This window comes from Alosa sapidissima, chromosome 4 (assembly GCF_018492685.1).
Source record: "Alosa sapidissima isolate fAloSap1 chromosome 4, fAloSap1.pri, whole genome shotgun sequence".
In the NCBI taxonomy this organism is placed as follows: Eukaryota; Metazoa; Chordata; class Actinopteri; order Clupeiformes; family Clupeidae; genus Alosa; species Alosa sapidissima.
The window spans coordinates 1,315,913-1,339,871 of record NC_055960.1 but is presented as its reverse complement, the minus strand read 5'-3'; the positions used below and the strand labels follow the sequence as shown (position 1 = coordinate 1,339,871).

Below are 23,959 nucleotides of genomic sequence, written 5' to 3'. Positions count from 1 at the left end.
ACTAATCCCGGCGCAGTGAGCTGCCAAAGAGATCGTTCAACACTAAAAGCTAATATTTTGTCACTAACAACCTACATCTGTCCTCTGCCAAATAGCCTACAGTTGCATTTTCAGCTCAGTCTCCATAGGTTAACATGGCAAAACTCTACTACTTAACATGATCTGCAGGCGTGCTAGTCCGTGGATAATTTGCAGCACAATTGAATGATAGCCTATTATGGAACCGTGGACCGAAAGAAAAAGAAACTAAACATTTTCCTGATTAGAAAATATTGCTTAATTTAGTGTTATCAAATAAAAACACATGCAATTAAGGGGGTAGTGGTGTCAGCGTTCATTCAATATGTGCGCGTCTGTGCAAGTAAAACTGAACCACTGGAGATGACATGTGTAGAAGCAACAAACAATGTTATTTAAAACAACGAACGAAGCGGAAACTTGCTGTCCATGAAAACAGCATAGAGACCAGCTAGTCTAATCCAAAAATGGAAATAACAGGCCTTTGAATTGACACACATAATCAGACTGTTGTAGGCCTATAATAGCAGGGGTATTAACCTTCAGCGAGGTCCAGTTACGGAAAATTTCCTCAAGCAAAGGTCCGGAGCATCATACTGTTTAACGCGTGTATAGGCTATGTATGTATGTATGTGTGTGTGTATATATATATATATAATTATTTATTTATTATTTATTTATTTATTTATTAATTTTTTGAATGGATGGATGGATAAATGGAGCCTAGTTGTAGGCCTAGGCTTAATTTTTAATGAGTGAATGTGAATGTTTAATCAGTGATAAAACAAGTAGCCTAAAAGGCAACATTTGAAATGAGGAGAAATAAGGCAAGATAAGAGTAATTGGGGAGAAAAAATGAGTAGCCTTGGCTATTTTTAAGATCTTAACGTGTACTTAATATAACATTTGAACTGAGACAAGAATAGATATTCCACAGCTGGTTCTGAACCCATCAATCAGCAAGTTTAATTTTATTTTTTTAGTTTTTTTATGTTGACCCGAAATCCTGGAAACCCAGGAACATCACGTTGTTGGGCAGTGAATGGATGTAGCCCTAACTAGATTGTGGTGGATCAATCATACAGTGGGCATTACTTTGAAATGGCCACTTCAGTTGCACATTACGCGGCGTGAAGCTGCGTGAAACTTTAGTACCACTTTCAGCCACTGTGCGTCGCTCTGCCACTGTACATCGCTCTGTCAGTAGCCTGCCTGCCGCCCCTTCTGAAAAAGCAGGAGACTACCTTTAAACATAATTGTTGCCGAGAGGAATCCCAGCCTACGAACAGGGGCGCCTTAATACCACCCGAGGCCCCTGGGCTATATGTTTTTTTAAAGCCCCCCCCCCCCCCACATATTAATTATGATTAAATGATACCCGGCCCACGATCTGACCCGACACATAGCGTGCGCTTTTGGTTAATAACATGCAGTGTAGCCTATCATTATTCAGCCTATGTAAAACCTTTACATAAACAGGAACAGAAAGCCCTCAAATCTAGCCTGGCTAGCGCCACCACTTCTCAATGAGACGTGATCTGGGAACCAAACGTTAATTTTCTCGTATTTGAAAAAAAAGCCCAGATCCGTTTATTGGGTGCCACGGATGTCTTTCAAATGTGTCTGTGCATAGCTCATCATCGTCTTGCCCCCCCCCCCCGGAAACGAACATTGTGCCTAACACACCTGCCAAAGTTGGTGAGGTTGAATGTATAAGACACATGATGACATTGAACTGTCTGCAATGGCAAACAAAAGCTATGTTGTTTGATCAGTCAGAGAGCTCAGAGTAATTTGTTGAGAAATCAAGACCTGTTTACCACCATCTCAAAGTACAGGCCACAAATGGGGTGTAGTAGGCCTAAGACTGGACAAGACAGTAAACAAGGTTTATGTATTATTATTCAATGTTTCCCACAGAATTGGATTCAATTTGTGGCGGTAGCTGACTTTGTAGTAGTGTATAGGTCTAATTGAGTGCCTGTCACTTTTTAAGACGTTTGAGGGAACCCTTGCAATTGTAACACAGTTGAAAGGCTGCTGATGTGTGGATGCAATTCATAACGTTTTCTACATAGTTAAAATAAAGGTTCGTACTTCTCCTTGGGACAAGCACTTTTGAATTTTGGAAAACACTTTTCCATTTACATCGGGATTTTCCAAACATTCAGTGTCAGAGTCAATAAAATGACAATTTGTGAATATTTTGTTAAATGCACATGCAGAGGAGTGGCAGCGGGCTACGAGAGAGAGCGGGGCGGGGCAAGGAAAGGCTCCGTAACATAGAATATTCATCTGTGGGCGGCCGATTTTTATTTTGTGGCGCCCCGCCACAGATTAGTCAATGTATGGGAAACACTGATATTATTATTATTATAAGTTTGCATATTTTTGTTAGACATATTGCTTGCAAAGACTAGGCTATATATGGTCATGCCCCCAAAAAAGAGCATCTCCACTTTAGCACTAATTAGTGACTAGGTAAGTCTCTATATACTGAAAACAATACCAACTATCATAACACCAACTACCATAACATAGGCTAATGTTATATAACACATCAGTGAACTTACAGGATGGCTACGTGGAGAAGCTGCACTTTCTAATGCATAGCCTACTTGGAACAAGTTTAATCTTACCGTAGCACCCACGAACTGTGTTAAAGTGCCCATATTTTGACTATTTTTCAACAAGTTCAAATAGGTCTTTGAGTTCCAGAAAACATGTTTCTGAAGTTGTTTGGTGGAAATAGCGTGTAGGAAACGATTGTTACCTACCTCTATTACCCTCTGTTTCAGCCCCTTCCAGAGTGTGCTGTTTTCTGCTGCTCATTACATATTCATGATCTGCAGCTAATTTGGCCACGCCCAAAGCTTCTAGAATCTTTGCCCACGCCCCACTGACTCTTACCACTACTAGGACTAGGCTACTACGTTAACTTTCACATGGACATGGCGGCAGTAGTTCAACCATACATGTTCGAACCAGAATCTGATCCTGAAGGAGGGGAGTCTCCTGCACTACCCGAGACTCAGAGAATTCAGCAAGACGCTTCTGAATGGTTAGTGAAACTTTCTATTTTTTTGAAACTTAGATAGTCAGTGTTTGCCCGTGAAAGCTAACGTTAGGCTAGTCTAGCTATCGATAGCTAATGTTAGTGCCAGATCAGGCACTATTATGAATTATTATTCATTATTTATTAAACTTAATGAATTTGTATTCACACAGTAGTAAACTATATTGTGCTTCTTGTTCACTAAACGTGAAGTTATGTCTTGTAAACACCCCGCTGCTTCAAGCTTAGCTCAGTTGGCAGATCCTGTAACCTGCTCTAACTTATAACGTTAACGTTACAGTTTTTCACAGTAAAATTAAGGAGGGCTCCGACACCATTGCTCTACAGACTGAGTGTTCCTAAAGTACAGTAGTATTTTTCTGTCATACTTATGAGACTTGCATGTATGCGCTTGATATATTGGTGTATACTGGTGTGTTCGCATTGTAAACTTGAGAAAGTCTAGCCTAGCACTACTTACCATTCACCTACTTACGTCAGGCTGAGAAAAAGTACTAACGTTAGCTAGCTGGAGCACGCTCGTTCAAATGTAATCGTGGGTGCTATTATTGGGTAAAAAATACCAGGTTTATTATTTCTTTAGCTTTATTCATGCATGACTCCTTTTGTATTTGTTTGTTTGTTTAGGTGCACATGTGGAAATTGTGCAACAATGCCGTCAGAGCCTGAGAACTTATGTTGCTAGGAGGTACCACAGGTAACATGATCTTTCCTATACTTATGTCAGCAATATATGATTGCAGACAAGATGCCACTGCAGATACTTACCTTATGTTATGCACAATAGGTTACAAGACGGCTGCAGCAGCTGGATGAAAGGCCTCCATGTATGATAGGCAAACAGGTTCTAAACCTGGACGGTCTAAATGAGTTCTCACTGCAGAATGCATGCAACATTTACAGGGCTGACTACGGTCCTTCACAGTTATGGGGAATAGAGCAGTGAGTTATCTGTAATAACATACTTACATTCACTGTTCATACAACATAATAAAGCAAATATAGTCTGCCAAAGCCTCTATTTCAGATTTTTTTCTTGAACTTATAGCCAAGTATTTCCTTAGCAAACTGTATATTACACAAATTCACATGAAGCATTTTACACATGCAATAAACATTTATTTACCACTGTCATTGTACATAAAAATACAGTATTGAATGATTCACTGATTCCAAATTAGACATACATAAAACCTGTTGACTAGCAATGTTCATTTTTCTGTCGTTACAGGTATTAAGCCTACAGAAGTTTTGTGAGCTGGTGCTGGGGCTTCTTTGGTAGAAAGATACGGGTAGTGATCCCCTCATGTGTCGTGACGGGAGTTTCCTGATGCCCATGGAAGATATGTAGGCTTCAAACTCCCGCCCCTTGATTGAATCTTGAGACATAGCTGGCGATGACCTCCTCCTTGTCTGGATGCTCATATTGTGAAGACAGGTCCAGCGGGATGTTTATCTTCAGAATCTCGTCTCCATACGACGATGGGTCAACAAAGACTTTCTCCATGATCATGTCCATCAAATCATCAACATACCCTGTGCAATACACATACACACACAAAAAAGTGAATCACTAGTATAATTTACTACATTATTCAACAACTGTTCATTTTGCACGTGAAATTTTGTAGTTTCTCAGGTATTTAAGTAAGTTTGTTTGGTTTTATTTATTGTGTTGAAAGCACTGTTGCAGTACTTTGTCATGTACAATGTAAATGTTTGTTTTTGTGTAAAAAAAAAAACCTTACGGAATGTAGCGTCTGTCTTCAAAGCTCTGGCTTTCCAAAATCCACTCTCCCTTCCTGGATTTTGGAAAGCTCAGTTTGTAAAGAGGATCCCTTGAAGATGTGGTGGCTTGTCCTCGATTAGCATTCTCATTATAATGCAGTGCAGCCAGGTAGAGTATTGGACAGTAAATAGAAAATCAGACATGAAAACAATTTCAAGGAATGGGCAAATATTCTCAAAGAATAAACAGTTTCATTTACCTGCACAGCATTCCCAGATATGGATAGACCACGTTTTTGGGTGCGAACCGCAGAATGACACTATGGAACGCCTCCAAAGAGGACGTCTGGTAGTGGGGACTGAGTTTGGCAATATTCTTCAGGACAGTCTTCTTGGTCAGCTCCTTTTTCTAGATTGTAGAACGCAGGAGTTCCTGCAAGACAAAAAAAATATATATATATATATATATAGTACATATCATATTTTTGGTAATGACCATAATTGCAGAGTCCTAGAAGACCGTTGTGTGCCAACACTTTCTTTCAGGGGGCTCAGTCTGCCAACCAATACATTTTGTAGCTGGTCTTTCTTCTGTATGTAATGTTAATGATGTACTGGCCTATACAAAAAGAGAAATGACATCAACTTCATATTACATGTATGCCAACAGCTACATCAAGTAAAAAAAGGATCGCTAATAAATACTACACAAGAGAAGAAACTAATTACAAATAATGGTTGGCTTTGAGTGTAAATTGTCTGCTACAGTGATGTAGCAATTTCAACCATACACTCGTTCTACCCTGGACAACACTAACATATTCCAGTTCAGAAAACATTTCCAAACGCATTATTTTAGCAAATTCCCCGAAACCGCCGGGGATGTGTACTGCATGACCGATTTTGTCACAAGGTTTGAATGTCGAGACAATGCTGATTGCTAAGCTAGAGGTTAGCGTTACCTTGTACGGTGGCAAAACACTACCTACTTGGTTAGTTTAGCAAAACACTGCTTGGTTAGTTCGTGTAGAATTGCAAAATAAACACGTGCACACCTCTCCCTTATACATGAATTAGCTGCTAAAAAGATCATAAACATGTTTGGATTAGGGGCGAGCTAGGCCTAGGTACTGTATCTTCTGATGTGGTGGGCAAAAATCTACTGTAGCTTGACGACCAAACTTGTAATCTCGCCCACACACACTTTTTGTTGCGCAACCAATTACAGCATAGAAATCTTTTACAAATGCACAATTTTTGAAAGTTTCGCTGGACAATGGCGTTGCAGGAGAAACCAAGCAGACTTGTAAACTAACTAATGTTAGAAGCTAGCGCTAGCGGTTAGCCGCCTCAGTGTCAATGGCAAAACACTGCTACAACACACACGAGTTTACCCTAATTACAGTGCATGAAAATGCACTGTACTGTTCTTCCTAGGCAACAACTTCTTATTATTATTCCGCTTACCACTTTTTCCGTACGCTATTTCTCTTTAACAGTTTAACTTAGAAACTTCATTCAAACTTTGTAACGTAGGTATTCAAACGGACGAAGCTGCTATGTCTTTTCAACTTTGAAACTTTTTAAACTATTAAAGAAAAACTTTTTAAAAATCCCCATAGACTTAACATTGCCGATTGTGACATCATAATACGGCCGTTAAAGGTGCCATGTGTAAGAATTGAGGTAAAAATATCCAAAAAATGAGCTACACGCATCAAAAGAATGAGAGGAAATAAGGGCGATGATGTCATTAAACAAATGACAAGGTATAGTGCTGAAGAGATATCAACCTGAATTAGCATGCTAAATTACTAGCCACAGCCCGACAAGTGTCATAATACCAGTTTCGGCCATGGGAGGCAGTATCGGGTAACATAACCGCCAGCCAAACTGCAATACACGTGTCTCGGTTGTTACTCTAGGGTAGACAAACTCACTTTCTGGAGGTATACTGCCCCATCTTTTATGGAATGTGGAGTATGAATTGATTTTTTGGCAGACATTACACATGGCACCTTTAAGCAATAAGAATCCTATGGCAGGTGTTCAGGCCACCTGGATCAACTGCCAGTCTCAGGCTTTAAGCATACAAACTGGCCCTATTAAGACTACACATCCTGTTCAATTGCTTCCTCTGCCAAAAACTGTTTCAAAATAAAAGTCCTCACTACAACATTTCACTGTTAAACAATTTAACCCTTTGCAGACGGCCCATTCTAATTTTGGTACCCCAGTACTGATGACGTTAATCAGTCTAATAACTCCGCCATACCCCAACCAGAGAATGTCTAATAAGGGGAGAACTGCCACTCTCGGAAAACTTCCGGTTTCTGAACTGGTTGCAGTTCCTTCTGTGGTTCCACATGAGGGCGCTCGTCCACGAGTGCAGAATGCATGGAGGTCTATGGAGCTGTACCCCTCAAAATCCACTTTTCTCGGGATATAATTTTTTTTCAAGTCATTTGAATATTGTATTCGAAAGGGGAGGCAAAGAAAATACACTTGGTGGAGTATTATATTTTTTAAAGTCACTTAATTGTTCTAAAAAGCCTTTCAAACATGTCAATGATGTCACTCATTAGCACAATGCTAGCGTGTTATGGGCAACAACGACCCAAACTGTAAGAAATCAAAAGGACATAAGTACTCGTTCATTCAACTTTTTACCTATAACCCATGTTGAAGTTATACAAACTATAATCAAATCTAAGATTTGTCAACGACAATCAGGTGAAAGAGACAAATTTAGCCGTCTAGCTCCATTGACTCCCATTCATTCTGCATGGCGATCGCCCCCAGTGGAAATCTGGTGGAACTGCAACCAAAATTCGGTACAATGGGACCATAGACTGTATATATAGAACTGGACAGTGTGGCTGCATTCTACAGTGTTCTATGGAATTGAAGCCGCCGAGGAGACGCCATCTTGGAAAATTTGGAGCCAATTTGAAGTGCGGCTGCGCAGCAAAAGTTGAAGCATGCGCAGTGAAGAGGAGTCGCGGTCAGGCACGCCCACTCAGTTGCCACTCAGCGAGTTAAACACGCCCCTTGTCAAGTGAAACCCGCCCCCTTCTCCTTTCCACAACGCAGGTCGAGTCGGCGCAGAAGGCTAGCTGGCTGGATGAATTTTGCGGCTGTGAGTTAGCTAAACAGTACAAACAACAATCGGTTTGTTCTTGTCTGGTAAGTGTTGCGTATCAATTGAAAAGTTTTTTTTTTGTCTATTGGTGTTCTTAAATACGTCTAAGAGAGCTTATTATGTTGATTATAGACTGTGACAATTTAGTATGGTGAATACTAATGAGCTAACAACAGAAATACGGACAGCGAATTAGATGCTAACGTTAGCAGCTACATTAACGTTACCGTTAACGGGAGGCTAAGTTAGTCGTTGAAGTGAAGATTAGCACACAGCTCCCGTAACAGTCGATGCATAATATACTTGGTTTTATTAGTTGTTGCTGTTTTCAAATATCTCAATCTTAATGTATGCCATCTCAACATGGAGTAACCATTGACTGTACATGGGGATTAATAACACTAGACAGTCAGTACAGTATATGATGTGATAAAGCAACGGTATGATGTGATAAAGCAACGCAAGTTAACGTTAACGTAATGTGAAGCATGGACCTCATCAACCCGTCATGTTAATGTAACTACTAGCCAGTTTGCCAGCGTTGCATTTTTTCTAACGTTAACGACAGACACCTGTTAGAGCTACTTCTGTGATGGTAGGTCGGTAGCATAGACTGTAAAAAAAATAGATCGGTAGGTCGGTAGTTGTAGACCGCATAAGTGAATGATCGATAAATGAAACGCCTGCATTAAACACTACGCCAAGAACCAGTCACTTCCCAGGGATATCGGTGAACATTTGAGAAAGACCTTAGTTTGTCATCTAACGTCCATGATCAGTCATACTGATAACGTTATTTTTCAAGCTGACGCAAGTTAATAACATTCACACCGCATATTTAAATGTGTAGTTAACATTAGGTAGGCTGTAAAGTTTATTGCACACACATATTTAATTAATTGGTATTACTAGTGGTGTTGAGTGCCTGATTAGATGCTTTGTAATGTTGTTAAATTGTCTGACTAACTTTATTGTAACTTTCCTTTTTGCAGGTAAGATATGGGTGATGGCTGAATGTACTGGAGGTGGCGGCAAGGTGGTCTCCATGATCTACATTAGTCTGCAAGCAAGGGAATGCCTACGTGAAGTGGTTTGGCTGGAGTGGTCTGAGGTGGCATGTCCTCCCCCTTTCTCCAAGTCCCCTGACATCCATCTCCCTGACATCATCACCCACCGTCACTGGATCAACATGAAGCCCCTTATACATGGGACATGGCACAGCACCACTACGTTCTGAAAACACATGACTTTCAATAACTTGCGTGGCACCAAGAAAAGTCTGCCGCTGCTCTGAACCTTCTGTTAATGTGACATCATTCATACTTGAGTCTGTACACATCCCTTTGTTTCTATTTTCTTTATTGATGTCACCCAAACTTCAACTTTCTGTATGCCCCTGAACTCACACAAATTGTAAATTGCAATGCGCCATTTAACCAGTGGTGTAGTCTAGTTAGTTAGTTGTAGTGGTGGGTATACTGTGAGCAACCCCAAATGTTATTAAATACGTATCCTTGCCTATTTTAAATGGGTATACTGAGATGATGATGCTTTTTAAATGGGTTTACTGTGTAGTCCTGTGTATCACGTAGACTATACCATACCACGGTCATTTAACTGCCTTGGTATTTAAGTCAGAGGCCATTGCTTAGTATTTAACTGTAGCCTACACAAAGATGTAGACGTTACTAAAATAATAATTATTTGTTGATACTAAATCAATATTGTATGTTTTTTTTTATTTCTTTTGTGTGATCTATCATTCAGAATGCTGTAACATGACTGGTCTTCAATCAGCCAAAGAGGACACATCGTAACTCCTCTCCTAGTTACTCTCCATTGGCTCCCTACAGTAGCCAGAATTAAATTTAAATCTCTCACTTTGGCCTATAGGACACTGACTGGATCTGCTCCTTGTTATTTTAATTCAATGATCAAGATATACATCCCCAACCGCCCACTGCGGTCTTCTGATGAGCTTCAGTCTTAAACGCTAGGTCAAATTCAAGACTCTTTTCCTCAGTGGTTCCATGTTGGTGGAATGAGTTGCCCAGTGCTCTTCGTTCTTGTGATAGTTTTTGGTCTTTTAAGCACTTCTTATACATTATGGTTTGTATGCAGTAGTACTGTTTTATTTTCATTATAGGCTGTTGATTAATTTTACATTTTTTATTATTGATATTCTCTTTAATGTAGTCTTACCATGTTTTTGATATTATTGATTGAATGGGCATTATTATTTATTATTGCTTTCCCCCCTCATTGTTTATTTCATTAGGCTATTGATTGATCCCTGTTTTAAGTATTATATTGTTTTGTATTTGTTAAGGGTAACCATAACCATCATCATCATAATGTGGTATTTTCTTATGCACTTGAAATAAAGAATAAAAATGTTTCTTTAAACGTAGTACCACTTTAAACACATCACACACTGAACAGCAAAGTAGCTTCCTGATTATGTGTAAAATGTTTACAGAGTATCCTGATGTAGTAGGTCCATGTTCTCATATTTTTACAGCTGACATGAAGGCTGCAGCATTACATTTTTTATTTATAATGGAGCACCCTCTCTGGTGAAAGACTAGCAAGCCTGTGGTAGAGGCATACGATTACAGACATATTGAGAGAGCCTATCAATGAGTTGTCACAGTTTTCAATTTAGACGTATTATTTTGAAATGGGGTACGTCTATGGGAGGATTTACACATCACTGGGAATACCTGATCAAATCATACCAATGCAAAATGCTTCTCCAGCAGTGCAATCGCAGGTAACAACGATACCTTAACTCAGCATTTTCAGATACCGCTGTTATGAGCATACTAAGCAAATTGTCCATTTGTAACTTTGAATCCTACCTCACGTTAAGCTATGGTCCAATAATGTGTTCACTAAAACACAAGTAAAGTTATTTGTCGGGCTGATTCATAAATGGGCATACCGAGGTTGTCGACCTAGCAGGCTAGGTGGCGTTTATTGCCATTCGCAAAACTAAGCAAGAGTTAACGTTAATGAAACTTAACATCGCCTTCTCCAGTGACAAAGTGTATTCAAATGAAGTTGCAACGATGATGGCGGCAATCACTGGTTACGTTAAACCATTTGAAACAAGTAGGACTGTAAATTATGGGGACTATGGCTAACGTCACTTCGGATCAATATAGCAGAGCCCTTTTACTTTACCTATCAACTGGCTAATGCTAGCATGATGTAGCATGCTATGAGCTAATAGACTTAGCATCTACGAAAGAACAGCACATATCTTTTTTCACAAAGAATCTGTAACAACTAACAACGATGTCTCTTACAAACAACTACACAATGTATGACTATCAATATGTATTTAGTCAGACTGTGATAAGATATAGCCTAATGATAATGACAGCAACACTTATTTAGGTTAGATTATGTGTCGAAATCAGGTGTCGTTAAAATAAGTGAGCGATGGCGTGGTAGTGTCTGCAGCCTAGACGGTAAAACATAATGGACAAAGCGTCGTGTCTGCAGCCAGCCAGCTGTCAATCATAGGTGTAAACACGCCCTTTTTAGATTTGTTAATATAACATTAAAAAAAATAATTTCAGCGAGAAAAGAAAAATTGTGTGTATTGAAGCATCTTGACAACTATTTTTTCGAATAAAAAGTTGTTGATACAAAAATAGTTTTAGGTGAGAAAAGTGACACGGAAAGTTGGCTACTTGGCCATTGAAATACATGGGGATGGGCGGAGTTACACATTGTACTGCAGCCAGCCACCAGGGGGCTCTGGACTAACGCTCGCATCACTCTTAACAGACGGCACACTGTCCAGTTCTATATATACAATCTATGAATGGGACTTAATATTGAGTGGCCAGGCTCTCCGTAGACGGGCTCTGCCCCAACCAATTTTATCACTGAAAACTTCCTCAAAAACGTCACCTCATAGGCTTTCTGGCGATATGATTGGTTAAGGGATTTGTGGCGCGAATTTCTTTTACTACGTGAAGGAAAAATCAAGAGTTGACGTCTCCCTCCACTAGAGGAAAAACAGCAGGAAGCACTATGCATCGTTGATCTTGACGTCGTCTAAAGGAGAAACTACTGGATCATCTGAGGTAAAAACAAGTCTTTTTATGTTATTATTACTTGTTATCCATGTTATTACTTCAAAATCGTTTTTAAAAGTTATTTTTGCTGGTAATTACACCTTGTATGCATGGCCATAACATAATGCGTGTGTGTGTTCACTTCAGCTGATGACAGCTGGTATTTTAGCACACCGTAATCTTTAGTAAACTCATCATTTTCAGTCATTTTTGGGGGGTTACTATATGTCAACCAAGATTACAGACCTACTAAGACTGAAACTTTAACGATTTGTTCTATTTTGAACGATGTTGCTTGCTTGTCATCTGATAGAAAACTAGCTAAGTTAGGTAACGTTAGCATCAGGAGAGGCTGCAACATGTCCTTGACGCGTAGTCGCGATAAAGTTCACTCCCGTGCTTCATGACTGCCAACTTTATGTCAAGTAGACCTAATCGGTATTTTATTGTCAAATAAACCTTTCATTCCTTCGTAATATGTATAGCACAATTTACAGTTGTTTGTAGCCAAGTTGCTTAGCTTACATAGATAGAAACATCTGACATGAATGACAACGTTAATGTTATGTTACCGACGTGAAGACTGTTGATCACCGATGGTGTAACGTAAGGATTTTATTCATTGACTGCTGTTTTCATGAATACATGACTGAAGATTTGTTATAAATGTGTTTTAGTATTGTTTAGCTTTTAGGCTGTAAGGTTGGCTGCTACGATTATGAGGTTTTTGGGTGGCTAACTATGATGGCAGCTCATACACCCAAGCCTACTCGTCAACACATTATTTTCTAAGGGGGTGTTTTGTCTTTACGCAACTGCAGTAGCCTATGCACGGTGTGTATGTGTATGCATATGCTGTTTAGATGTTTTCTGTCATATCTCCTGACTCATGTTAATAAATCAATTTTTGCTTGTAAGCTGGTATGCTATGTATGGTTTAGCCAAGGCAATAACACTTACTGTAGTGAGCTCTGAGACTAATGTTACCTCTCCAAGCAATATTGGAGTCCTCCAGTGACAATAATACTTTTAGTGAAAAGAGTCATGGTTGGTGGTGATTAAGATTATGTGGAAGTAATGTAAAATAAAACTAAACAACCTATTCACTATCAGACCTGTGATTTGTTATTTTAGATGGATGGAGAGAAGTACGTGCAACTGGGTTGAAAGCAGCCGACTGCTGATGGCAAATATGACCCCAAGGACCACGATGGCATGGACATGGGACATGGATGGGTAGCTTCTGGATGAAGAAGACAATGATTTGCTACAGGAGGAGATAATCTTCCATCATCCTCAGCTGGGTAAGCATGTTTGTGTGTGTGTGTGCGTCCATCTGGGCGCAAGCACATTTCTGGTTGTGATAAGAGTGTTGCTTATAACAATAATGAGAGGGATTATAGTGATAATAGTTTGGTTAGATTTGTAATTCAATTTCTAGATTTCTTATCTGAGAATTTCTTTATTTTGAGTTTGGTCAAGTCCCATGTCAGGTAGAAAGCATACACTTTGCCTATCCTTCCAACACAGACAGAGACACCAACTCCAATAGCATTTACACCCCATCGTCTGCTAGGCTTAGATGGACACACACACGCATGCACACACACACACACACACACACACACACACACACACAACCATGCCACAGCTGTGACAATGCACACACCACGGATCTGGTGTGAATGTGGCGTTAGTGTATCACCTTATGTGTGGGGCAAATGATATGGATAATTATATATTGTATCGAATTATATGCTGTATGGTTGTTAAATGTATTGAATTTCTTCTAACGTTTTAATTGTTTATATATATGTGTGTGAATGTTAGTATGAATTGATGTTTTGTTCACCATGTAAGATTTGTTGATCTTTGTTATACTGTTGTCTTGTCATTCTTGTAGTTCTAATAGTTACTGCATGTTTGTAAACATATGTTTATGTTATTTACCTGAAGTTGTTGTTCCTGGTTATTTAATCACATTGTTTAAGACTTTTCTAAATAAAATGATTTATTTCCCCTTTCGTAAACCTAACACATGTGCCAGTGTCTCTATATTCTTGTTTTCATAGTAGAATGAAGCACACGGAGAATCAGTTACAATCAGCTAGTCTGTCTTTCAGCCTTTATCTGTCCTCCCCACAATTGATTTAGCCTCTTCAGAGTACAGTAAGACATCCCATATTGAGCTTGTTTTGATGGTAAAACAGCTTATTTTTTTACATGACCATTATATCTGTATTTTTAGGTCAGATGCCAAACCGGGAAATGAAAACATTCTACTCTTTAAAAATTCTACTTGTTACTGTTATGAGTAAATTAATCATAACTTTTGAACCAAAGGTGATAAATTGATTCTGTTTTTTTTTTCACTGAGGAGAACACAACACTGGCTATCCATTGCACACTATATCTACAACAGACATTAGGTGAAAAGAAAGATTCATCTTGACATTGATATTTTCACGTTTTTTTATGTTGAATTTTGAAGGTTTTGTTTAAAAACAATGTGTGTTACCCTCAAACTTATTAACTATGATATGTACCATTTCAAAGGGCTAGTTCTCCTGATTACAATGGTGGGTATATCCTATCTCTGTCATGTAGCATGGCCACACAATAAGCCTTTTTGTCTCACAAGGGCATCAAGTATGAAAAAACGGAATGTTTCGTGCCATCTGCAAAGGTCTAATAAATTTATCATAACTTTTGAACAAAAGGTGACACATTGATTCTGTTTTTATCACTGAGTAGAGGACAAAATTGTGAATCTCCCATACACTCTATGTTTTTCTCTATCTACAATAGAAATTGGGAGAAAAATTAGATTAATCTTGACAAACTGATATTTTCGTGTTTTTTGGGGTTGCATTTTAAAGATATTTTTTAAAAATTATGTATGTTCTCCTCAAACTTATTAATTATATTTTATACCATTTGAAAGGGCTATTTCTCCTGATTAGAGTGGTGGGTATATTGTATCTTTGTCATGTAGCATAATCATACAATAAGCCTTTTTGTGCCATAAGGCCATCGAGTATGAAAAAATGGAATGTTCGGCACAGTCTGCAAAGGGTTAAACTACTGAACTTTTTAACTGTTCAGCCATTGTAACTGTTACTTGTCATCAACTATGACTCCTACCCACTGTAGCTAGTTAGCATGTTAGCATTGCTAGCATTGTTATCATTTTTAGCAAAACTGTTAAAAATGATTAGCTAAGTTAGCTAAGTAACATGGTTAGCATAGTTAGCATGTTAGCATGCTAGTTAGCATAGTTATCATAACTACTAAAAATGATTAGCTAGGTTAGCTAAATCACATGGTTAGTATAGTTAGCATTGTTAGCATGCTAGTTAGCATCGTTAGCATAACTATTAAAATGATTAGCTAGGTTAGCTAAGTCACATGGTTAGTATAGTTAGCATGATAGTTAGCATAACTATTAAAAATGATAAGCTAGGTTAGCTAAGTCACATGGTTAACATAGTTAGCATTGTTAGCATAGTTAGCATGTTTAGCAAAACTGCTAGAAAATTTTAGCTAAGTTAACTAAGTAGCATGGTTAGCATAGTTAGCATTGCTAACACTGCTATAAAACATTAGCTAAGTAGCATGGTTAGCATAGTTAAAAATCTTAGCATAACTGCTAGCAAACATTAGAGCCATTCCAACTATCGTCAAATATCTACCTATACACATTCATTAAACTTCCAGTCTGTCAACAACTTTTAAACTATTTACCTTCAACTTTTAAACGGTCTACTTTTAAACTATCTATTCAACTAGCTGTCTATCAACAACCTTTAAACTATCTACTGGCTATCAACAACTTTTAAACTATCTACATTCAGCTTTTAAACAGTCTACTTTTAAACTATCAACTTTTATTAAGCTATGCAGCCACCATGTCTATCCTAGCATCACCGTAGTAACCATCTCTGTATTATCTATTTTAACTATGATACATGATATTTTGCATCATAACTTTAGCATTTTCATTCACTGGTAATTCCTTGGAATTGCATTTCTAGTTTACAAATGAAATTGTATAGAACTACTTACATGTTCCTCGTCTGCATGTATTTCGCGCAAAGTTGGAACTGCACCGTCGTTTAAGATGAGTTTCCCAGGCTAATCCTGCCTTGTACTGACCGTAGTTTGAGAAACAGTCAGTCTCGAAATGATTGTTGCCAGTTTCTTGCCAACTGTAGCATGGATATTGCCATCAAAAATAAATTCAATCCATGCCGCTCTTCTGTCCTCTTCGGCTGGGACACGATGAAGTGTTTTGTGCTCTTTTGTACAGCCAACAACAGAGCATTTTGCATGGTACTTCGACATGGTGTCTTCTAATCTGAACCAGTGCTTCCAAATCGGTAACAAAATGGCTGCTATCCGAGAAGTTACTGCTGTGCCTTGTGGGTGGAGACACTGTACTTATGCTCTGAGGGGGTGGGAATATTCAAATATTTCGGCTTGTGACGTGTGAACCCTTGGCGATTTTGAACAGCTCACCCAGAGGCTGAATGCTGTATCAATTCTGAAACCCGTATCTCACTCAAAACAGCATGGATGTTTTTTCTTCCAAGTTTGTATGCCTGTGGAAGCACCAGAGACACACAATAACACCCCAAATCCCAGAAAAAGTGATTTTTGCATAATATGGGCACTTTAATTAGTGAGGCCAATGCCTTTCCCTCTGGAGGATATTTGTCTTGGTTCTGTAATTGTTCACTTTGTGTGGAAATGGTATTGATCCGATCATCAGTGTTTTGAGCATTCTTGAATAGCCCTTTATGTGTGTGTCTGAGCGTCGGACTAGTGCACCGACGTGGACTACAGCAGTGAAGTAGCGATTGCTGAGGACGACAATAGCTTGTGTTGGGGGGGGCTGTGTAACGTCGGTGCTCCTGGACTAAGTGCTACAACTGTGTTACAGTGCATGCTGGGATGGGGGGGAGAACTGTGGGGTTGTGCCTTTATTTTACTGTTTTAATGTCCGGGTTTTAGTGTAGCGTGTTACCCTTTTAGTTCTTCCTCGTGTGTGATCCTTTTTTGTGTGGGTGGCTGCGTCCACCCCTGTATGTGTAGTGTGTGTTTGACCTGCCTAGTGTGCTGTATTCGGTGTCTGTGTCTCTGCCCTTGTTCTTAGGAATAAAGCTTGCCTTGAACGAAACTTTGGCTCCTGACTCATAAACGTTACAATACATATAAACAAAATATGTAAAACCTAAGCTACTAAATACTCTTACATGGACCCACTAATTACTATTCAGGTCACAGCTGTTCCTATGTATGGTTGACTAAGATGCTTTTGCATGTGTTTTTTGAAAGTAGTTTTTTTTTTTTATTTATCTTAGTTGAGTCACTTAAGGTATCAAAAGTGCACAATACTCCATTGTACTTCATTCAGTTCTAATAGTTCAACATAGCCGTGCAGCTGGGTTACCGTCAAGAACTTGACGTCCGTGCAACCCCCTAATTCTTTCACACAAACATACGGATATTAAGGGCGTTTTTGGGAGGTAACCAGGAGGTGCAAACAAACGCTGCATAGCCATTGAGATCACATAGTAAGGAGCTGGCTCAAGGGCTATTAAAGTTTTTTTCTCGTGTTTAGTTGTAACATGAAGGCACAGTTTCTATAGCCATACATGCGTGTTCACTTCTTGCTCCTTGGCTGTAACGATAACGAGCTATTTGATGTCTTTAGAACACTAAACATCACGGAGGTGTCAAATGTTGAGTTACTCCAGTCTAGATTTTTTGACATTAAATCACTCCTATGATGTATTGCTATTGACTATCCAAAGTAAAATGCCTGTTTTGAAGTTAACTGATGGTTAAATAACCAAATATCCGATTGTTTGCACCTCCAAGTGGTGTGTGGCGTAGGTCTGTGACGCGAGTTAGTGTGAAAAAATTGAGTTTACAGTCCAAAAATGGTCTTGAAGATTATCTGCAGGGCATGAAATAATGGTGGGATTCGAAAAGCAACTCGCTGACTTAAGTTTAATAGCCTCACATTCCACCAACGCTTTCTTATTTTATGTTATTATTGCGTTAACGGAGCAAATAGTCGAAAAACCTTTCAACATTTGTGGTCGGCTAAAACTCCGGTCTAGCAGCTAACGTTACTGTGTTCTGATACCACAGGTTTCCCGCCACTATATAGGCTACGCTTTGTTGTTTCACAGTTCGCTTTTAAAATGCGTTCATTCAGACAGCTTATATTAAGTAGCTCTTGGGGGCCTGGTCCTGAAATAATTCATAGATGATTGAAAGTAGTTTTTCGAGTAAAGCGCACCAAACTCTGAGCCGCGGAGAGGAAATGGCACAAATCCAAACTAGCTGACGACCTCAAAAACTACCAGACACTCCTGACCTCCTTCTCAGCCAGCATCACTGCTGCTAAGACTGCTTTCTACAATCACAAAATCAACAGCGCTACAGACACTCGAAAACTTTTCTCAATCTTCAAATCGCTACTCAACCCTCAGCTGCCTCCTCCTCCATCCAGCCTTACTGCAGATACCCTCGCCTCATTTTTTACAAACAAAGTGGCGGCAATCAGCAGTCAATTCTCTACATGCCCACTCAACGCATCTGACTCAGATACCGCACTCCTACAACCTCTAGGGACTGCTGGAACATCTTTTTCAGCATTCACGCCTCTCTCCGAGAGTGAAGTGTCCAGACTCCTGACATGCAGCCGTCCTACCACATGCTCGCTGGACCCTATACCTACGAGCCTACTTCAGTCCATCAGCCCGACCATCGCTCCAGCTATCACACATGTGATCAATGCCTCACTAACCTCCGGCACATTTCCAACAGCGTTCAAAATGGCCCGGGTAACACCGTTACTTAAGAAAGCTTCTCTCAACCCTGTTCAAGTCGAGAACTACCGCCCTGTCTCACTACTGCCTTTCCTATCCAAAGGCATTGAACGAGCAGTCTCCAAACAGGTCTCTGACTTCCTTTCACAGAACAACCTTCTGGATCCAAATCGGGTTCAAAAGCGGCCACTCTACCGAAACGGCTCTGCTGTCTGTAACAGAAGCCTTAAAAGAAGCCAGGGCGACCGCTCGATCATCAGTACTCATTCTGCTTGACTTATCGGCTGCCTTTGACACGGTTAATCACCGTATCCTTCTCTCTATACTCGCTGACATGGGAATCTCCGGAGCTGCTCTCTCCTGGTTTGAATCCTACCTCACAGGACGCTCGTTTAACGTATCATGGCTTGGTCAGCTATCTGCACCTCACCATCTCACCACAGGGGTCCCCCAGGGCTCAGTGCTGGGCCCCCTCCTCTTTGCTATCTACACCACCTCCTTGGGACAGATTATCCGTTCGCACGGCTTCTCATACCACTGCTATGCAGACGACACACAGCTCTATCTGTCCTTTCCACCTGACGACCCCCTGGTTTCAGCACGGATCTCAGATTGCCTTTCAGACATAGCTACATGGATGAAGGCACACCACCTCCAGCTGAACCTCTCAAAGACTGAACTGCTGGTCATCCCAGCTAAACCTACCATACACCACGACATCAACATCAAATTTGACTCCCTGTCTGTTTCACCGACCAGGACTGCAAGAAATCTAGGAGTTGTTCTCGACAACCAACTAAACTTCCCAGATCATGTTGCCTTAGTCGCCCGGTCATGCCGTTTCGCACTCTACAACATACGGAAAATCACCGGGACGAATGAAAGACTTTTTAATTACACGTAATTTACAAAGACATCGTAAAACACTGAAAGTTAATATTTTGTCACTAGCAACATACATCTGTCCTTTGTCAAATACAGTTGCATGTATAGCTCTGAACAAAACCGTTCAAGAGTTATTTAAGGAGAAGTCGAACATGTGTTTTGTTTCATTCGTCCCTCCTGGCTGGGACAAATGAAACAGCATGGGGGGGGCGAATGAAACATCCTTTAAATGAAAAACACTCTTCAATAATCAAAAAAATAAACCACTAATGAAGTAAACTTGTGACCATCAAAAATCGTTTATCGCCTGTAACTCCATGATAACAGGACGTAACAGGAAGGCATTTGGCTGAGCAACGGAGGTTAATATGCTCTATATTTTGTCCAAATGATGTCTGTCTATCGTTGCACTCGGAGAAAACCGGAATGTTTTATTCGTGCTGCGTTTCTTCTACGGCTGCAAACGGGATTCACTCACAGTTAACCAAATATTTCTTTATTAGGGCAGGGCAGGTATATTTCTGGCTATTCAATTATTTCTAAACCAGTCTGCTAAAGTCTGTAGTGAAGTCTGTGTAGGGTTTTCCAGGCTCCATTTCTTTTTACAAGACACCCTGCTCACAAGAGCCATCTGCCGGTTGTTTGGGTTGTTGCAGCGTCGTTGCAGCGTCCCTGGAGAAATACAAATTAAAGTCGCGTGATCCCGCGTGATGTCATGCGCGGACCTCGAGGGAAGCTTGCCAATTTAAAGTAATGCCTACTGTATTGCCCTCTTAAATCATAAAATATTCTGTGGTCTCAGTTCACTGTTGAATGGGTAGGCCTAGCCTACCCTATGCTTGCTCAAAATATATGCTTTGTCTAGTAGAGGTGCTTCAAATTGGAGCTTTTAAAAATCGCCTGTCTCAGAATATGTAGAAGAGTCGGTCCAGGGCGATTCCGTGCAAAACTGTCACATCCATAACGGCAACATAATGCCATGGTAGCCTATTTAGTTGTCGTTGCGGACATGACAGTTTTGCGTGGTATTGCCCCCGTATCGTTATATAAAGCTCTTTTCTCGCTGTCTAGATTTCTCCTCTTTGAGCATCGATGATTTGAAAATAACTTACTTATCGCTAACTTTTTACATTACTTTTAGATCCATCTGATTGTTTGTCGTCCCGTCTCCTCTCCTTATTTTGAATAAAGCAACTTGTATTTTTATACTAATATCTGTTGTGAGCTTCTGTGTCCTGGGCATTGGTAAAAGTTTATGGGGGGGGGAGTGTCTGAGCGAAAGCTACCGGTTGTACAGCTGTAAGGTGGACACTCCTTCTTTTTCTAGCATATTGGGCAGGATGCCCAGTGACACAGAAGATGACCACTCAGGGCCAAGTAGTTCAAGGGGGAGGGCTACCAATTTACTAAATATACCAGCTCAGGGAACTGATACCCCTGCTTCACCTTTACTCATGCCATGGTTTTACAGTGCCCCCTGGCTCCCAAAGTTCAGTGGGGAGCGGCAGCAATTTGGGCAATGGCGAGCTCAGGTGGTAGCTATGCTGTGTGCACAACCTCTCTCTGGCGAACAACAAGCCGACTTCTTGTTCAGCGCATTAGAAGGAAAAGCCAGACGTAAAGTGGCACTGCTGGACGACCAAAGATGTGACACAGGCGAAAAAACTTCTTGTGGCCTTACAGGAGTTGTATGGGGAGACCGCCAGCATAGCTCAAACATGTGCAGCATTCTTCAAGTGTCGCCAACGCCCTGAGGAGAAGGTGGGGAGTTTATCCTTCGACTACAAGAGTGCCATGCTAAGTGGCGACAATTAGACAGAGAAGCTGCAGGAGATGAAGATGAAGCACTGTTGGACTGTTTGTGCTTGGCTTGAAGTCTGGGTTTAGGTGCAAACCTGAGCAGTGGAACGAGGAGGATCAGACCAATGCCGTAAGAGCACCACCCAAACTGACTCTTCTTCGATTATCTCCATTCCAGGTGAGGGCCTGACTGCTGACCAACAACAGCGGGCAACAATCATCTGATCTTGTGTCATTCCTTACAGAGCAATCACATTCAACTTTGATCTCAGCTGCATGTTAAACTCCAAAACTTCCGTTTTAAGTAGTTTGGTTCTAAAGCGCAGCTCAGCTAGTGCAATGTTAACTGACAGAGCGATAGGCCCATGGAATTTAACACACACAATATGTGTGCATGTGATACACACATCGAATGTGAGCGCATTGTTGAATGACGAAATGTCACAGGGTGCGGAACCAAAGGTGCTTGGGCCCGTCATCGCCACCTGAGGGTATGTTTTCTTTGGCTCTCTATATGGAAAGGGTAACTTATTTATCGCACTGATGAAATTCACCTAATAATTAGTATATTAGATAGTATATTGATATGCAGCCTTGGAATTGCACTGATGATCTAGTAGTGATTTTTAGTTTCTTGCTTTTAGGAACACAATGTAATGAAAACTCCTGGAGAGCACCAATGTGTTGCTTTGGTAATAAAAACCCTTATCTGCTTTTGCAGATATGCAGCATATCATGTCCATACCTTGCTCTTGGGTGCTCCTTGTTGGTGCCCCATCCCCAATCCCAATCCTCCCCCACCTTTCTTATGCAGCCCCCCCCCCCATAAATGCACAAATAGGCTGACACCAGACATAATTTCTTAAGTTCCAGTAACTATATGCATGTGACAATAAATTTTCTTGTATCCTTAAGTTCAAAACAAAGAAAGGCCCAGCAGAGAGAGTAATAGAGGAAGTGTTGCAGTTTGCATATCAAAAATATATATAAAACTAGCAGCCCTGTTTTACACACTTTTTATTAGTGTGTTATATATTCTGTGGAAGAAAGGAAGAGTCAGGCACACTCAATTGTATACAATTCCATTTAGGTTACTGTTTCTATTTAGATTCTGTTCACCTTAAAGGAGAATTCCGGTGTGATATTGACCTAAAGTGTGTTGAAACATGATACCGAGTGTGAACGTATGTCTCATAGCCCATCTCGGCTTGTCCCCTGCACTCTAAAATCTGGCGCTAGTTAGCCGATGCTACCAGCAGCTTTTTCAATGGTGGTGCTTCAGCATCAGGCTAGCCATGCAAATAAATCACTGTTTTACACCATTTACGAGGCTCAATGTATCTCCACACTTCATTGGTAGACTTCCGAGGGCCCTGACATTTAAAACGAGACATTGAGAACTTTGAAAAAGCACTGGTAGTTTACTTACAAGACGATTTATGCAGACAGTATCTTCACGAAGTTTAGCGTTTGCAGCTATCTTGAATTTAGTCACGATAAGTCAAACGACAAGTAAGAATGAACAGGTAGGATAAGGGATCAGATTCCAAAAATAATTCAGTGGAAATGCATGGATTCCAGTTTCTTCCAGTAGCAGCAACACTTTCATCACACTTAATTTTCAATTTTAACAGTTTTTCTATTGTTTTTACATTTTTCTATCATTTTTCGTTTTTATTTGCTGGACCTCTCTTCCTGGCTGTTGTAACAAGTACATTTCCCCGGTGTGGCATTAAATTATGTCTTATCTGGAGATTTTATGTAAAATCAGCTGACATCAGCATTTGTTGAACCCCCAAAACAACTTCTCCAGCACACTTTTTCTAAAGCTCCCTGTAACAAAAGACCCTCTGAAGAAAATCAGCTCCTGTCAAGAGCAGTTATGTTAGATATTATGGCTATTCATGTAATTATCTTTATATGATAGTCTTGCCATTTTTCAATTTTGAAACAAAGAAAATGACAAAAACATACTATTTTCACTGAGAACAAATCTATGTGGGAGTAGCACTGAGCTGGGTTCCTCTGAAAAATTACACCTTTTGTTCTGGAAGATGAAAAAACACATTAATCCACCACACTCCACTTATGTGCTTGTGTGTATCAGTTAATATAAATATTCTTGTAGTTATGTGAGTGTGTTGTGAAAAGGAAGGTGATCTGATACATGTTGATATTTTTGCTTTCATGAAAAATATTTCTTTTAAATCAGAGTGAAATATGACAAATTGTATCAAGTTTGTCTAGGCATCCACTGTTTCTATTGAAAGACAAAAAGTCAAATATACTATCACCCTTAAGACCTCATTTGTAGAGCAACCATTAGAATGATTTAGGTGTATTTAGTCAAAAAATCAAAGTCTTGTGAAATGGAATT

At 40.0% G+C, this 23,959-nt stretch overlaps 2 long non-coding RNA genes across 2 annotated transcripts; one reads left to right on the top strand and one right to left on the bottom strand.

Annotated features, from left to right (window-relative positions):
* Positions 1–4,490: 4,490 nt before the first annotated feature.
* On the bottom strand, positions 4,491–16,443 carry LOC121706850. Its single transcript, XR_006031184.1, has 4 exons — positions 16,121–16,443; positions 5,083–5,255; positions 4,843–4,967; positions 4,491–4,630 (listed from the first exon to the last, which is right to left on the bottom strand). It is a non-coding gene; the product is annotated as an uncharacterized LOC121706850 (long non-coding RNA).
* LOC121706844 lies at positions 4,554–22,436 on the top strand. Its single transcript, XR_006031176.1, has 4 exons — positions 4,554–4,632; positions 11,479–11,484; positions 12,750–12,757; positions 22,424–22,436. It is a non-coding gene; the product is annotated as an uncharacterized LOC121706844 (long non-coding RNA).
* Positions 22,437–23,959: the final 1,523 nt, after the last annotated feature.